Source organism: Marmota marmota, unplaced genomic scaffold, assembly GCF_001458135.2.
Source record: "Marmota marmota marmota unplaced genomic scaffold, marMar, whole genome shotgun sequence".
Lineage (NCBI taxonomy): Eukaryota > Metazoa > Chordata > Mammalia > Rodentia > Sciuridae > Marmota > Marmota marmota.
Genome location: NW_025999925.1, coordinates 4544664 through 4560534, shown reverse-complemented (window position 1 = coordinate 4560534; position 15871 = coordinate 4544664). Strand labels below are relative to the sequence as shown.

The following is a 15871-nucleotide window of genomic DNA, read 5'->3' as shown; positions in this document are numbered from 1 at the left end:
ATTCTTCTTTAATGCTGAGTTATATTCCATTGTATGTACCACATTTTCTTTATGCTTTCATCTGTTGAAGGGCATCTAGATTGGTTCCATATATTGGGAATTGAGCTTCTATAAACATTGATGAAGCTATGTCACTGTAGCGTGCTGATTTTAAGTGCTTTGGATATCAACCAAGGAGTGGGATAGCTGGGTCAAATGGTGAATCCATTCCTAGTTTTCTGAAGAATCTCCATACTGCTCTCTATAGGTCAGTAGATATTGGATGAGTGAATAAATAAAAGGTTGACTGAGGGTATGTGAAAATAATGGCACAGAAGGCAGCTCTATAAAGGACAGCCACTATTTCTAAATTCATGAGGATGAGATAATGAGTTACTGAGCAGAATGCTTAAGTCTCTGGTCAGCAGTAACTTAGTATGGATGTCCGGACCTGAATACTCGACTCATGACAAGAACAGGTGGCTGAGGGAGAAGAGAGGAGTCCCAGAGAGCAGATCATGCCTGGCCAGGGGCAGTCCATGGACAGTCCATGGACGACCCTTTGCAGGTGCCAGGTGGGTGTGAGTTTCTGACTCTCAGTGGCCGAGGTCAGCTAAGGGAGTCCTGCCTGTTCTCAGGTGCTAGCCTTTCCCAGACCTCAACTTTGATTCTCAAAGGACAAAGATAAAAGAAGCTGAGGCAATTCACTTCCTTGTTAACTCCTCCCTGAATAAAAATAAAAACATGTTGTGTACATTTTCTCTTTGGAAAAGCAATACCTACTACTACAAAAATAAAATCCTAGAACAGCACCAAAGAAAAAAATATCACTCCTCAAAGATAATTGATAGAAATATTTTGGTGTGGTTTTGATCATGGTTCTCTGCGCCACCCCCCCCCCTTTTTACTTGTCTGGTTTCTGATATACTCTCTGCTTAGTTTCTTTGTGTTCTCGAACTTAGAGGAAAGCCAGAACTACTCCTCCTGGAAGAAGGGCACTCTATGACTGACAGGAGACAGACACCTTGGGATATTAAGGAGAAGCCAGAGACTCCTTAGTGTTAGCGGCTCTTTACCACCTTGCAGGATGCTCCAGAAGAAGAGCCTGAGCCCTTGAGTCTCCTGGGGCTCCCTGGAGCTTCCCAGCTCAGGAAGTGCACAAGGCAGCCTGGCGAGGGGGAGGGTGGGAGAGGGAGTGGCTCACAGGACCTGGTCCAGGGGCAGCCACTTCTTTCCCCAGCTCCTGGGAGAGTGGGACATTCTGGGTAAGGAGGGAAGATGATTTATTATCTCCCGTCCTTGGGCCTGGGGCAGATGCTGCTGTGCATACACCACGCAGAGGGCCCCTAGACACAGGGCACACACAGCCCCGGAGTAGAGACAATCTAATGATAATCTCATCAGTCCCCTGAGTCTGCAGAGGCAAAAACTGAGGCACGGGGAAAGGATGTGGTGTGTGGCTGGCTGAAGGCCCACAGGTAGCCCATGGGAGAGCAGAGGAGAGATGCACAGGTGCCTGCCTAACCCGCTGCTCTTCCCTGCATTGAACAGATGCCTCCGTCTGTATGACTTCCACACAGATCACCTCTCTGAGACCTGCATTCCCCATCTGGAAAACTGAGCTTGCCTATGTCTCCTTTTGCTCAAAGAAAAAATGTTTTTAAACATGACATATAAAAGAATATAAGATTCAGGGAAGCTTTAGAAGACCTCGGTTTCGAATCCTGTGAGATCTTGGGCAATTTACTTTATATATCTGAACCTGTTAAGCCACTGTAATATGAGAGGAATGACAATAATAGCCCACTCTCTTGAACTTGACTATGAACCAATGTGCTATATGCTAAAGTTATTTCATTAACAACCTTGAGAGGAAGGAATCATCATCCTATTTTAAAGATGAAGAAACTAGGGCTTGGAATTTAATTAGCTTGCTCAAGGTCAAAAGTAGGCTATAGTATCTACCTCATAGGGTTTAATGTAACTAACAATTTGTGAACTATTAATGAATTTTTTGATTATGAAATGCATACATGCAAACATTTATTTGACTTTGATTTTCAGTGTAAAAATATATTGAGATTTTTAAAGGAAAAATTCCTGAATTCTAAGTTATCCCTATTTGATTTTATTCACTAAATGTTATTTAAATTGCTACTGAACATGAAGAACTGTGTTGGGCACTGAACGGGAGGGCACAATGTGACCTCTGCTCCCTGGAGGTCAAAGGTTATCTGGAAATGCAGATATCCAGGTAAAGATGGCTGCGGTGTTTAGAAACTGATATCCAAGGGGGATGTGAGCCTGGGAGATGCAGGAATGAGCTTAGTCTGGAACAGTGGTTCCCAGACATGGCTTTGGCTGTGGTTAACCCTGGAGATTCTGATTTACCAGGGAACGGATGGGGGCCCCGGCATCTTTTGTTTTGCTTTTTAAAAATCCCTCTGGGATTTTAATGGGTCACCAGGGCTGAGAACTGCTGATCTAGACCATTGAAGACACATCCCTGAGGAGGTGACACCTAAGTTAGGGTTCATTCTAACTGCAGCTGACAGCTTTGTCAGGTGGACATTTCCTGTTCTGACAGGGAGGGATGGAGACCACCCTCTGGAGGGCCCCCCAGGTGAGCTGCACCTCTTGAGAGAAACTTGGTGAGACTGCAAGCCTGCCCACCCCAGCCCTCCAAATTCATGCCCCACATCATCAAAGAGAAGGTTTCCTAGGGCACATGGAGGCCCCATCTCTCCTCTGTTCAACCAGCTGCTACCCAGCTGGAACCCAGTGGGGACAGATTGAGAGTTCTTGGAGCTGTGACTTAGAAGGTAGGTTTCTCCTGGTATCTACCAGGCTGTTGATGGGGGGGGGGGCTCCCCAGACCGATTTCATCACAGGTCACTCAGTCAGGCCTGGTGACACAACCTTGAGAAACACATTCATCAACTGCTCATGCAGTTCTCAGACCTATGAGGTAGATGCTGTGAGAACTTGGGCAAAGTGTTTAAAATCTGAGTCTCAGTTTCTTCAACTGTTAAGTGGGATCATAATAACATTTCCTTCATAGGGTTAGTTTATAAAAGAGTCAGTGAAGATAAACACAGGCGGTGTACACCTGTAGTCCCAGCTCCCTGAAAGTCTGAGGCAAGAGGATCGCTTGAGCCCAGGCGTGGAGGCCAGCCTGGGTAACACATGGAGACCCTGTTTCAAAGAAAGGAGTCAACAGGGCAGAGGCTCATAACCACGTCAGTGGCCAGCTCAACTAGGTCAGCTGTACTGTGCATTCAGCCTGTGAAATGAAATGATGCCAGGCCAGACTGTCACTGGACTGTGGCCAAGAGGGCTTGGTGGTGCTGAGTCCCCAGGTGAGAAACATCTGCTTGATTCTAGGCAGTGCCAGGTGGAGGCAGGCCCACCCTAGGGAAGGGCAGCTGTTCTTGGAGGCAGAATGGAAACCAGCTGCTTGAATCCTGTGCCAAGCAAGAAGATGGAGTCCAACATGCCCACTCATCCTGCCCCCTACACCCAAATTACCAACTACTTGAATCTCCACCTTCACAGCTGGGGTATGAAAAGAAGGGCAAAGAGAATCCAGAAGTGTCCAGTGGGGCAGATGCCTCTATCCAGAGACACACTATAAGAGGAGGCAAAGCATTCCAACTTGTCCCACTCCCCAAATCTTGCACATTAAAACCTGAAGTTTCAGAACTAAAAGTGCTGTAAAGATCATCCCCTTACTTATTTGCAGAAGAGGAAGCAATCCAAGAAAGGGAGAAAAACTTGGCAAAAGGGCAGAGTTGAGACCAGAGCAGGGCCACCTGGCTCCTGGACCCCTGTTCATTTCCTGTCTGGGATGAAGCTGGCAGGCTGGTCCAGGTCATGCTCTCAGGGCATGAACACCTCCAGCCAGGCCCATCCCCAGCAGCTGTGCAAGTGGGAATCTGCACTGCTCAACCTTGCCTCTCTTTTCTTCTAGTTAAATGTTTCATGAATGAATGAGGCAAGATGTATCCAGACTACATCTGCTCTGATTAATTGTAATCTGTAATTGTTAATCAATATATAACCTTCAATGTGCATCTGTTTCAGTCAGCTTTTTCGCTGTTGTAACTAAAAGATCTGACCAGAGTAATTTTAGGGAAGAAAAGTTTATTCGAGGGCTCATGTTTTCAGATGACGTGTTTAGGATAATGCCACTCCCATTCGCTCAACTTACAGCAGTACTTCCACTTGCCTCATGATGACCATGTAAGGGATCTTATAGATGATCTGATTCAGTGGTTGTTAAGATCCTCATTTCCTTAGTGGAGCTTTTGAATAAAATCTTATGTGGAATTCTAAGGGTAGAACTATTTGGAATGCAGCTTTGTAGAGCCAGAGGCTTACCCATTTGGATTTCCTCTTGCTCTGCTCCTTCCCCATTTTCCAACCCCCTGAGATAAGAGCCCCATTTTACAAATGAGCAAAGTGAGTTCTAGAAGTGAAGTCACACCAGAGTAGACTTCTGAGCCTAAATTCCAGAGTTTGAGAGCAAGTTGCTTACAAAAAAACATAAGAGTTGCTCTTTAGTTTCCATTGGTTAGAATTCTAATATTTTGGGCATTAAGTGAATGAATAAAATGAGACTTTTCTTAGGGAATCAATCATGTAATTAGTCAAACATTTGTTAAGCATATGACCTTACCAGTTGCTTAAAGATTCCATGAGCTGAATGCAGACACAATGAAAAGCAGCCTCTCGTGCTAATGAAAATCAGAGAGGGTCTTTAATTAAGATTAGATTCCACTCCAGAAATTCCAAGTAATTGTGGCTTTAAACAAGATGGAAGTGGGCTTCACACTCACAGTAGGAACTGAAGGTGGGTAGTCCAGGGCTAGTTCCGTGGAGTTCTCTGCCATACTAGGGTATGGCCCTCAACTCTCTGCAGCCAGAGGGTGGTTGGAGCTCTTGCCATCTTCTCTACTACACATCACGATGGAGAAAAGGTTGAAAGAAAAGGGGACTAAGAGGCTGGGCCTGATACATTTTAAGGGTTTCCCAAACATTGACTAAAGAAACTGTGGCCTTGACAAGTTTCATGTCATCCCTGATTCTACAGAAGGCTGGGATAGAGTCCATTCCAGGTAGCCATCTGCTCTGCCCCAAATCAGGGTTCTATTGTAACAGAAAGAGGGGGCAATGTGTGCTGGGGACTGTCACAGTGTGTGTCCCTTATGTTTATTTTCCTACCCTTTGTTTTTCTAGGCAGAGTTTGAGGAAGCCTAAAGTTATTCAGTGTGAGGAAGGTAGGAAAGCGGGGAAAGGAAGAGAGGGAGGGGCTGAGAATGGTCTCTGTAAAGTTGGGTCAAATGGGGGCTGGGGTTGTGGTTCAGAGGTAGGGTACTCGCCTAGCATGCATGAGGCACTAGGTTTGATCCTCAGCACCACATAAATGTAAAATAAAGATATTGTGTCCACCTAAAACTTAAGAATAAATATTTAAAAAAAAAAGAGTTGGGTCAAATGCAGTGTTGATGGTCCCATGATGCATGTCAAGTGTTTCCCAAATTTTGTGCCTCAAGGGTCATATATCTTATCCCCCAGGCAATAATTGTTTAATAATTGAAAAATAATAATGTAGCTTCGTGCAATAAAACATTATCTGGCCCTAGATCCTGGTTTGGGGTAGAGGGGGTTATGGCAAAAAAAAAAATGTGGCATATACATACAATGGAATATTACTCAGCAATAAAAGAGAATAAAATCATGACATTTGCAGGTAAATGGATGGCTTTGGAGAAGATAATGCTAAAAAAACAAATGCCGGATGTTTTCTCTGATATAAGGAGGATGATTCATAGTGGGGTAGGGAGGGGGAGCATGAGAGGAACAAACTCTAGATGGGGGGGTGGGAGGAAGAGGGAGGGGGCAGGGGATTAGCAATGATTGTGGAATGTGATGGACATCATTATCCAAAGTACATGTATGAAGACACGAATTGGTGTGAACATACTTTATATACAACCAGAGATATGAAAAATTGTGCTGTATATGTGTAATAAGAATTGTAATGCATTCTGCTGTCATTTATTTTTTAAAAAAAAATCAATTTAAAAAATAATTTAAAACAAGAAAACAAACAGGACAATTTATGAGAATATTTAGTACTGCATATTCAGGGCATGCCAAAGACCAAAAATACTTTGTACAAAAAAATGTGATTAAGCTAATGTGGGAAAAATGAAAGCCAATGTGAGGTTAGACTGTATGGAATAATATTTCACGTTGGTATTAATGTGGGCAGCTGTGGACAGATTGTTTTAAATGATGAAAAATTGTTATTGAATGATATCATTGATAATGGCAGTATTTCTTTTTTTTTTTTTTAATTTTAATATTTATTTTTTAGTATTTGGCGGACACAACATCTTTGTTTGTATGTGGTGCTGAGGATCGAACCCGGGCCGCACGCATGCCAGGTGAGCGCGCTACCGCTTGAGCCACATCCCCAGCCCAATGGCAGTATTTCTTTTCAAATTTAAGACCAAGTTGTAAAGCACTCGGGTCTTATCTCCATGCACAGTGTAGGAAGTGTGGAGCTCATCCCCGCATCTGTGATAGGAAAGCGTTTAATAGACTGAATCCATGCCGCTTTCTTCTGGGAGATTTCAATTTCACTGCAAGCAATTTACATAGAGAGTCACAGCTTGAATTCATAGCTCATATCTTGGTTGCTTTGGAGATAGCTTCTCTGTTGGAAAGGCAATTACGACCTGCAGGAGAAGCCTGTCTACCATTAGTCTCCAGTTTTAAACGTTGACAGGTGGAGATGGAGGTGGGGGTGGGGGTGATTAATAAAGTGCTTTGTCTTTCTAGTCCTGGGAAGGAAAGGGATTTAAGTGTCACAATTTCCTAGTCTCCAGAGATTTCTTTTTCCTGAACATTTCAAGCTTTTGACCAAAATGAGAATAGGAGTAATTCGTAATTAGTGAACTTTGTCACATTACATATATGAGGACAATGAAGTGATCAAAGGGCACCCTTTCAAAAGTTTACTAAACCATAGGAAAAAAAAGAAATCTAGTGAGACTGTAAAAATCACTTCTCGGCCCCCCCCCCCCCCGGTGTGAATAGCTTTGAAATGTATGCAGAGATTTGTGTTATATTTATTGTTCTTAGGGGAAATGGAACTGAATTCTGGTAATCCTTGGTACGACTGTACCACAAAACAGTCCTGACAATAATGTTCTTGAGATAGCTTTCCCCTTAACTGCTAATATGGGAAAACTGTTGTATTCTGCAAATTAGATCATGGTTCAGCCAAACAAATGTGTATTTTCTGAGTGACTTATTCTCTGCAAGTCCCTGACATAGCCAGAGGCTTGTACATTCAAATCAGAGGCCTGAGCTAAGACCTTCCAGCATTTTCTCTAATTGACTTGGGCATGGGGACCCCTGATTCCTTCTCCTTTAATTGTCACCTTATATTCAGGGCTAAAAGGCTATAATTATTTGAAGTAGCTGAAATTTGAGTGACCCAGATAATTATCTCAGCAAGACGGGCTTAAAGTTTATTGACACAAATGCCAGTTTCATTAAAGGTTTGGTACAAAAGGCAAGTCCATGAGACAGCTGGTTGACTGAGGTGAATTGACAATGAACAGCACCAAAGACACAGGAATCACCAGGGACTTTGTAGTAATTACCATCATTTCCATAATACAGTTAGCAGAGGATTATGGGAGGCCAGAAGAATCTTTATAGTTACCATACTTTGCTTTCCCCAAATTGAGACTAAGCTGCTTACAATCAGACTTCTTCTGTCATCGTTTCTCAATGGGAACCCCAGAGCACCATGGCTGAGACTTCACTCAGGCAAAAGAACACAGTGGATGAGTCAAAATGAATCAAAACCATACTTTTCCCTAGATTCTGGGCAGCCAAAGCTAACACAATGACAATAGTAAATTTTGCACAGGTATAGATTTTTAAGTCCTACCTTTTCATTTCTCTCCTCTGCATGTTTAATGCATGACTAAAGAGAGCACAATAATTGTCTGCTATAAAGTTTAAATTTTTTTAAACAATCATCTGAATTTAAATGAATCGCTCTATTCTGCATTTTAGGGTTTATTGATCATCATTACATAGTAAGAATTCCACATGTAGCTTAACCAGAGATCACCATGGGAATAAAACACTTTTTTATACCATTCACCAAATGCTACATCCTACTGTTGGTTAACATACAGTAGGCATGTCATGCTTCTCTAAATAGACCATAAGCTATTAGAAGCTGGTGCCTTTTAGTAGCAACATTGCATGAACTCAGTGGTCTAAACAGAATAATTTCTGTGGGTCAAGAATCCAGGCCAAGATTTGCAGAGCTGCAGAGAAAGACAGAAATTTGGATCTCCTGTTCAATTTTAGAATGGTATTTATTTCAGGGAGCAGGTATCCTGCTGAAGAGCGGGTGCTCTTGCCACAGAAAGTTGCAAGCAAGCCTACTGAAAGATTCAGAGAAGCCAAAGAAGCTGCAGGCCAACTTGCTGCAGGGAGATTCAGCAAGAGCTGGAGGAACTGGTTTCTGCCCCCTGCCAAGGAGCTGTAACTGAGGAATTGAATTCTATAACCAATGAACTCCATGCAGTAGACATTCAAATTCAAGAATTCATGGAAAAGCAACAAAAGCTTCTTCAGAAAAAAATGTTCCCTAACACAGAAAGTGCTGCTTAAAGGGTTTTGATGCTGGGGTAAGCAATGAATGTGATTCTTCACCTCCTGCTTAGAATATAGATTTCCCATAGTCTGGTAACATGAAAGATGTTCTGCAAAATGTCTTTAAACTGCAGACAGTTTGAAACTATTAATGTAACAATGGCTGGAAAGGAAGTACTTCTTTTTTATACCTTCAAGAGGTGAAAAAGTTTATGCTATTAGTAACCAGCATTATGTTCAAATGAATTTAAACTTGTGATTTACGCTCATTGATCTTCTGGAAGATCATTTAATGGTTTCAAAAGAATTTGGAATTTCAGTTACATGTTAAATGCTTCTAATTCTGAGGAGTATGTGAAATGGGTTCATGCTGAAATGGTAAATAAAAACTCCAAGTTAAAGCTAATTTCTGTGACTCCAGAGAAAATTGCAAAAGACTTTTACCTTGTTTAGCTCAAGTCTAGAGAAAGCCTATGAAGCAACAAGATTTATTCGCTGTGGATGAAGTTCATGGCTGTAATCATTGGGGATGTGATTTCAGACCTGATCATAAGGCACTTGGTATCTTGAAGCAGCAGTTCCCTAACGCATCACTAACTGAGCTGACTGCAACTGCAAAAATCATGTTTTGAAAGATGCTTAGAAAATTTTGTATGTTGAAAAGCGTTTTACTTTCACAGCTTCATCCAAATCTTTATTATGAGGTTCAGCAAACACTGAAAATTTTATTGAGGATATAGTAAAGCTCATTAATGGAAGATACAAAGGGAAATTAGGAATCATATATTGTTTTTCTCAGAAAGACTCTGAACAAGTAACTGTTAGTTTATAGAATGGGAATCCATGCAGGTCCTTACCTGCCAATATAGAACCAGATGATAAGACCAGGTTCACACAAGATGGTCAGCTAATGAACTTCAGGTGGTAGTGGCAATGGTTGCATTTTGGGTGGGAATTGATAAATCAGATGTGAGGTTTGTTATTCATCATTCAATGAGTAAAGCCATTGAAAATGGTATTATGGCCTTGAAGATATATTCATAGTAAGTTTGATGGTGGTCATGGAAAATGTGGGACAATATAAGTTTTATGAGATACTACTAAAACATAAGCAAACGTCGCAATGTATTAATAGCTCAGCATTTAATGAAGTGCAGAACTCAGAAGCATGTAATAAAATGTGTGATAACTGCTTGTAAGGACATTTCATTTGAAAATAGCATTATAACAGAATACTATAAAGATCTGATTAAGATCCTGAAACAGGAAGAACTGAATGGAAAACTCACTATACTAAAATGGATTGATTCTTGGATGGGAAAGGATGCAGCCAAACAGAGAGTAGCAGGTGTGGTTGCTCCTGTATTCCTTGGGAAGACCTGAAGAAAATCATTACACACTTTCTTCTGCAGCTGTATCTTAAAGAAGATGATAGTTTTACAGCTAATACTACCATTTAGTACTTGAAAATAGGACCTAAAGCTAATCTCTGAACAGTGGAGCATACATTATTATTATACAAGTGAACAAGCACACACAGAGCCACTTCAGGGTTCAGACATCTTATTCTGAACAAGCTGATAAAAGGAAGGAAAAATTCAGGTAACTTCCAGAAGTCTGCTAACATGCTTTAACAGTCTGGTTCTAAGAATACAGGGGCTTAGAAAAGAAAGATTGATTATGCCTGAAAGGACTGTTACAAATTTCCCATGAAAACAACAGTTCCTTCATGTACACACCATTAATTTTGTGGTTAATAGTTTAATTTTTAAAAAAATATTTATTTTTTAATTGTAGTTGGACACAATACCTTTTCTATTTATTTATTTTTATGTGGTGCTGAGGTTCGAACACAGGGCCTCACACATGCTAGGCAAGCGCTCTACTGCTGAGCCCCAGCCCCAGCCCCAGCCCCAATAGTTTAATTTTAAGCACAATTTCATTGATACTTTATATAAGAGAGCTATATTTTCAGATATGAGCATTTGAGACCTGTCAAAATTGGGAATCAAGAATTACATAATTTTATAACATGAAATAGGGAAAGTAAATCATTTTAATTCAACATTTTATAAATATAAAATACTTCACAATAAGTTCATGACCCTCTTAAGCTCCTTAAGCCTTGGTATACTTAATTGTATTGTTTTCTTTTGACACAACTACCTTTTTGATAGCAATATTAAGCGACACAGGCTTCTTGCTACAAGTGAGAGATATTTTAAGCTGAATAAAGTCGATGATTTTAGATTTTAGCTGTAAAGTTCAAACAGAAAGAGAATAAGGCATCAATACAAATAAGATAACAAATAAGATATAGATACATTTGTACTTCAGTAAAATAAAACTATAAGCTTCTGACATTTTACAATAAAAAATGGATCTGGTCTGTTAGAATGCCTTTTGGCTAAGTAGATAAAAATTTAGTTAAATTCTCTCCCAAGGCTAAATCGCAAGTGAAATGTTAAAATTTAAAACAGGTCTGGGGTTGTGGCTCGGTGGTAGAGTGCTCTCCTAGTATGTATGAGGCACTGGGTTCGATCCTCAGCAACACATAAAAATAAAAAATAAAGATATTGTGTTCATCTAAAACTAAAAAAATAAATATTAGAGAAAAAAACATAAAAACAAGTAACACAAAATTTCTTGTATAATAAGTAGTCAATTTTGTGTTAGAAAAATATATCTGTAAATAAATTATTTGAACTGATATCATCCTTAGGATTTTATTTAATACTTTCCCCACTAACATCATTATCACTTCTGTATTGGGAAAAAAAAATTGAGTCCAGTTGTGACTGAATTGGGACTGTGCTTCAGGGTCTCTCATGAAGTTGTCATCAGTGTGTTTTCTACAGCTGAGGTCTCATTTGAAGACTTGAATGAGGAAGGGGCCACTCCCAGGCTCACAAGTCTTATGTTTGTGTGTCTCCTCCAGCACCCAGCACTACATTTTGCCCATGTAATTTGCACTTGTTAAGATCAAATGGGGATTTTGACTTCCAAATACAGAAATTTTGAATGGGTTGCTACATATGGGTGAGGCTACTCGTTTGCTCTGGAGCACCTCTTCAAGGGATTAGGTGTCGATAGAGGTCTGGATGAACTGTAACCTGGTTTGCAAAAATGTGCCTGGGTAGAACACATCTCTGGGTGAAAAGGTGCAAGTAACAATGATAGTAGCTCCTAGTTATTGAGCATTTAACATGTGCCAGGTACGGGGCCAAGAAAATGATCAAGCAGAGAGGCCTAGAAAGGTGAAGCACCTTGCCTAAGAATAATAAAGCTAATAAATGGTTGAGCTGGGAAATCTTATTCTATTAATGCCAACATGCACGTTCCATCCACCAAGCCTTAGTGCCAGTGATAGATGGCTCTTTGGATAGGGAATGAGGCATACTGCTGCCTAAATCTCAGGTTGTTTCATCTAAAAGAAGGGTTAAAAAGCGATAAAAACTCAACAGAAAGGTACTGTTTAAATTGCTTTTCTTCTTATGTAGGCCAATTTTTACAGCAAACAAGCAATAAATCAATTTCTAACCCCTGGCACAATTTAGCAGCTATAAGTGGGGAGGGGAGACAATGGTCATTCACAGTCACCTGCAGTGCCTGTGATAGGCAGTGAGGCTGGTCTTCTGGGGTGGGAGGTCAGAAGGGCAGGATGCCTTCCAACAGAGCAGGAAGCTGGTTGCATACATGCAAGTGCAGGCTAGTTTTTTGTAGGATATCCTCTTGGCCTCCATCCAGAGCAGAATTTTATTCCCCAAGTCAGGTTATTATGCTCCTGTGATTTGGGGGTTTCAAGGTCCCAAACCATTAACATAATATGTAATCATATCACCCTGGGCAGATTTCTGTCCAGTGTCCTTTGTGACTTATTGCAAGGACAAATCAGAAACACATTTATCAGTCAGGACAAGCTAGCCACAAGCCATATTGACTACTAAAAATAACAGTGTGATAGTTCTGTATACTATACCCAAACAGACATATGCCCTTAAATACAGGCTCTAAGGAAATAAGAATCATTATATGATTTATCAAGGGAAGGAGGAAAGCCAGGTCTTTCTCTCAAAGTATTCATATTCAGAATTTACTGGGTGATGATGATACACACCCAGCATTTACTGCATATCCTTCTCATGGTGTTTTTCTGTTACTTCTTATAATCTAGCACATTTGATGGTCTCTTGAAACTTCTTAAACAGTGTCAGGATGTGTTACTCATGAACCAAAAATGTTAGACCTCATTACAGATTTTCAGTTCCCTCCCTCCTGACAGACACTGCTGTCTTGCTGCTTCCCCAAATGTGTACCATTGAGTTAAGGAGCAGGAATCACAGAGACTGACTTGTCTCATTTCTGAGTGTCACCATCTATGAGGCTTTATAAATGTCTGGGTTCGTCAGTGCTGTCTGAAACAAAGATGTGCATATGCTCAAGGACAGGACAGATTGTGCATACCCAGGCAGGTCAGTATTGAAGCAAAGTGATATTTGTAGGATAGAATCTGAGAAGACCAAAAAAGGTGACAGTTGAAAAAAAAGGGGGGGGGGACATGAAAAAGTGCCTATGAAGTGGTTCTCAATCTTTGCTACATGTTAGAATCATCTAAGTTGTTCTGAAAATTCTAATAGTTAGGTCACAGCTTCAAACCAACTAAATCAGAGTATCTGAGGATACAACTGAGGCAAAAGTACTCACTAAAACATCCCTACAGGGGCTGGGGTTGTGGTTCGGCAGTAGAGTGCTTGCCTAGCACATGTGAGGCACTGGGTTTGATCCTAGCACCACATAAAAACAAATAAATAAATAAATGGTATTGTGTCCAACCAACTACAATAAAAAAAAAATAAAAACAAACACACAAAAACTTCCCTACATTGATCACCTAACAGAAGAGGAGGTTTTCCCATTTCTAGGAATAAATATGGTATTACTTATAATAATAGGTATATTATAAACACTGAATAAAAATATTGCTGCAATCTTAGTGGCTTATAAACACAATTTATTATCTCATAGTTTGTATGGGTCAGGAATTCAGGCATGAGTTAATAGGGTTACTGTGCTTCAAGGTTTTTCATGAGACTATAATCAGTGTGTCATACAGAGCTGAGGTCTCATCTGAATGCTTAAATGAGAAAAGAGGCGCCTCCAGTCTCACATGATTGTTGGCAGGATTTGGTTCCCTGTGGCTGTAGACTGAGGGCCTCATTTTATTACTGACTGTTGCCTGGAGTAATTTTCTCCTCATGTGAGCCTCCCTACATAGCATTTGTTCATCAAAACATGCAAGCTGAAAAGGAAAAGAAGACTGATAGCAAGATGAAAGCTATTATAGAACATAATTTCAAAAGTGATACTCAAGGGCTGGGGTTGTGGCTCAGTAGTGGAACACTTGCTAGCACATGTGAGCCCTTGGGTTTAATCCTCAGCACCACATAAAAATAAATAAACAAAATACAAAAGTATTGTGTCCAACTACAACTAAAAAATAATTTTTTAAAAAAGTGATACTATATTGCCTTTGCCACATACTGTTAGAAGTAAGTCATAGAATCTGCCCACCCTCAATGTGAGAGGATAACATAGAGGAATAAGTATCAAGAAGTGGGGTACTTATGGGCTATTTTAGAATCTGTCCATCACAAACACTATACCTCACAAACTCTATTATTCTATGTGCAATGTCTAGCAGTCAATAAAAGTACAAGGTACATGAAAACCCCAACACATTGTCAATAGATGGAACAATTAAAAGAATAGACTCAGAGATGATCCTGATGTTGGAACAAACACAGGAACTTTAACATAACTATAGACAATATGTTAAAAGATCAAGTGAAAACATGAACAATATGCATGAACAGATGGAAAATATTAGTAAAGAGAAGGAAACTATAAGGTAGAATCAGATGGAAGTGTTAAGAAGAAATCAAAAAATTCTAAAATAAAGAATTCCTAACCAAGCATTGTGGCATATGCCTGTAATTCCCAGCAACTTGGGAGGCTGAGGCAGGAGGATCTCGAGTTCAAAGCTAGCCTTAACAAAAGCAGGGAGCTAAGCAATGGGAATGTGGGTCAGTAGTCAAGTGCCCCTGAGTTCAATCCTTGGTACCCACCAAAAAAAATCTTTTTATAGGCTCATTAATAGAATCAACAGTTGAGAAAAGACTCAATGAACTTGAAGATAGGGCAATAGGAACCATCCATACTAAATGCAGACAAAAGAGTAAAAATAAATAGAAAACATATCTAAGATCTGTGGGACAACATCAATGGAATCCTGGAGAACCCCAAGCAGGATAAATACCATACACATGCACACACCCAGACATAGACACTAGATTTGTTATGTTCAAACTTCTGAAAACTAAAGGCAGCCAGAGAAGAAACACATTTTACACGCAGAGGAAAAATGGTAAGATGTACAGCAGACTTATTATCAGGAACTATGTAAACCAAAAGCAGATGAATGATGGTAAAACAGTGACCAGAATACCTGACAAGAACACTTAGAGGGAAAGTTTATGTGAGGCTCACAGTTTCATCTCAGTCCATAGATGTCTGACTTGATTGCTCTGGCCTAAGGTGAGTGTGGCAGAGGAAAGCTGCTCCCCTTATGGCAAGGAAGCAAAGAGTAAGAGACAGGAAGGGGCAGAGCATGCCTCCAGTGACCATCTCCTCCAGCCATGCCCCATCTGCCTGCAGTTACCACCCAGTCAATCCATTCAAACTAGTATGGACTGATCAGATTACTGCTATCATAATCTAATCATTCCACCTCTGAATATTCCTGCATATTTAACAGGAGCTTTTTTTAAAGATGTACTTTTAGTTGTTGATGGGCTTTATTTTATTCATTTATTTATAATGTGGTGCTGAGAATTGAATCCAGTGCCTCACACATGCTGGGCAAGTGCTTTAATACTGAGCCACAATCCCAGGAGGTTTTGGGGGGTACCATACATCCAAACTATAACAAGTGACATCTTAAAGAATTGAAAATCATTTTATCCCTGAACTCTACACTCAGAGAAAATACTTTTCATAGTTGAATACAAAATAAAAACTTAAGAAAAAGAAAATCTGAAATAATTAATTACCAGCAAAATTGTATTACAAAGAAATTTTCAAGCAGTGGAAGTATTATACCAGATTGAAGGTTGGAGTCATACAAAGAAATGAAAAATTTCAG

At 40.2% G+C, this 15871-nt stretch overlaps 1 pseudogene; it reads left to right on the top strand.

Annotated features, from left to right (window-relative positions):
* Positions 1-8463: 8463 nt before the first annotated feature.
* LOC107152356 lies at positions 8464-10321 on the top strand (annotated as a pseudogene).
* The last annotated feature ends 5550 nt before the right edge of the window (positions 10322-15871 follow it).